Source organism: Hipposideros armiger, unplaced genomic scaffold (genome assembly GCF_001890085.2).
Source record: "Hipposideros armiger isolate ML-2016 unplaced genomic scaffold, ASM189008v1 scaffold_219, whole genome shotgun sequence".
NCBI classification, from domain to species: Eukaryota; Metazoa; Chordata; class Mammalia; order Chiroptera; family Hipposideridae; genus Hipposideros; species Hipposideros armiger.
The window spans coordinates 1,254,458-1,257,084 of record NW_017731569.1 but is presented as its reverse complement, the minus strand read 5'-3'; the positions used below and the strand labels follow the sequence as shown (position 1 = coordinate 1,257,084).

General features: G+C 36.5%; 1 protein-coding gene across 10 annotated transcripts in view; it reads left to right on the top strand.

Moving 5' to 3' along the window:
* Positions 1-2,627, top strand: part of SCEL (sciellin) — a 114,026-nt gene that overhangs the window by 93,593 nt on the left and 17,806 nt on the right. The gene's annotated exons all lie outside the window — the stretch shown is intronic.

Below are 2,627 nucleotides of genomic sequence, written 5' to 3'. Positions count from 1 at the left end.
CTGGGTGGCTTAAAACAGAAATTTATTTTCTCACAGTTTTGGAGGCTTTAGAAGTTCAAGATCAAGATGTCAGTAGGGCTGGTTCCTTCTGAAGGCCAAGCGGGAAGGGTCTGTTCCAGGCTTCTCTCCTTGGCTTGCAGAGGGCTGTCTTCACCTGCATCTGGAGTAGGGCCCAGCCTAATACCTCCCTGGAACTTGATTATCTCTGTCAAGACCTTACCTCCAAACAAAGCCACAGTCGGACATACTGGCATTAGGACTTCAGCATATGAATAGAGTGGTGGTGGTGGGTGGGGAGTATAATCCCACTTATAACAACATCCCAAAACAAGGAAGCAAAGCCAGGGTTGGGAGCTGTATAAAAAAGGAAAGAAATATATGCCATTCAGGGGTGTTGTAAGGCAGGTTCTGGATGATTGACACAAATGGAGATGAAATGTCCATCACTTGCTTTACTGATCTTTTTTGTACATGGGAACAGTGCCTAGATGTTGGCGGAACTGACTGCCTCGAAGGTTTAGAGTCTAATATCTTCCCCTTGGGGCCCCTTTAATGTCTTTTCTGAGAGCTAGGTAAGGTGATAATAGATTTCCTCCAGAGAAGAAGGAGAAGAGAATTTAAATTAATTTCATTTAATTTCCACAAGTACTTTTGGAGTAGCTAGTACATGCAAAGCTATGTTAGGCCATGGTAATGTGACTCTATTCCCAAGTCATAATGAAAACCATCAGCTTCCTTAAAAAAATAGCACTCAATTTATCCAAGGTTAGCAATAGAGGGAGAATCACTTCCAGGGATGAAACAAAAATTCTAATTTTTCAAGATTCACATTTCCTGGTGATCTCTCACTCTTTACACTGCCAAACTTCCTGGCCTGGCATTCCAAGGAAACTGGATTATGGAAATACCATGAGGAGTCATTGAATTTTATTCCATTATCCCCAAGTATTTAGTAAAGTATTATGTAAAAATGTTAAGGGGAGGATCACTCAATGCCTAGGTTATTAAGATAGTACAATGGTTCCTGAGGCCAAGAAGGTTGTTCTAGAAAGTTGTGAAGAACCATGAGGGGTTAGGCAAGTGCAAAGCCTTCTGCCTCCTTTTCTGAATTTGAAGGATGTGATCTGAGGGGTTTCGCTACACAGTTCTAGCAGTTACGCTGAGGGAGTCAGTTTGAATTTTACATCCTTCAGGCTACAGAATCAAATGATTTTGATACTTCTGAGCGACTTCTGAAATCCTGTACTTTTTACATATATTAATTGGTATATTTTCTACTATAATTTGCATTACAAAATAATTTAACTAATTTCTTCATTTTCAAAAATGTGCAGCTAGTATTTGAAATATGAGGTGTAAGTGTAGCTATGGAATGCTGCCTAATTTGCAGATTTACCAATTATTGAAAGTTTGAGTGTTATATGAAGAGAATATTACATCTTATTCCACATATAAGAGACATTTTTATATTATTTTTCACCTTTATCAGTATTCATTTTGTGTGTGAGAGTCCATACACTGATTCCATGTAATATAACCTTATTTAAATCTATTCAGGATCAGGAGAAGGGAGATTAATAAAAACGGAAGTTAATTCTAAAGATACGAACAGTTAGGGCAGAAAGAAAAATGAAAAAGTAGTCTGAAAATTTTGGAATCGATAGCACCCACTGCTATGTTACTACAGTTCTATTAACTATCTTTTATTTATGCTTATTCAGTTCATTTCCAACTGTAGTTACCATGTTCACAAATTCTAATTACATTAACTCATTCATGCTTACTGCAACCTTATCAGATTAGATATAATCATCCTAGTTTACAAGAGGAAGCTTAGAAAGGGTGACTAACTTGACCAAGGAGCCAGGTTCAGGGCAAAGGCTTTTTCAAACTCATGAGGAAAAAAAAAAAATCAAAGATTACCAGTGTTCTAGCAAATATATACTGTAAATAACTAATATGTAAATAACATAACAGAGGACATTGTATCACTTGAAAGTGTGTTATATCATAAATGTAGCCCCAAATTAAAAAATCTAATTGTCCCATTTTTCCTGCACATTATGAATTATTGATTCAAAGTTAGGGTTGATTTTTCATGCTTCTGTAATCCAAAAGGCTGGAATGAAGTCTCTCATTAAATATTCAAAAATTGGTTTCAGTTGGACATGTGGCTTGGCCCCAAATCTTGACGGTTTTACAAATTAGTTAATTGACCTTGGAAAATTCACTTATCCTTTCTGAGCCCAGGTGCTGTCCTGCAAGATTTTGTGAGATCTGAATGAGATAATCCAGATGGAAATACACAGTACTTGGTGACACACAGTTAGTACTCACTGAATGTTACCTGAATGTGAATATACATCAGTTATTTCTTTTCAGATGAGATTTCTCAAACTTTCCAAGAAATCAGTTCCTTATTTTTCTCTTGCAGCATACATAACCCATGCTCTCATACTTGAGTTGTATACATCAATAGCTCAATGCCAGGTTTTCAATGTCCCATTTCGGTATACCACATGGCTATGTGTAAGATTTTTGTAGTGATGTTTAAAGTTTTTATTCGAATGTTTATTTCCTAAAATTATATTTAACTAAATTGTGTGGCTCTGTGTGTGTGTGTGTGT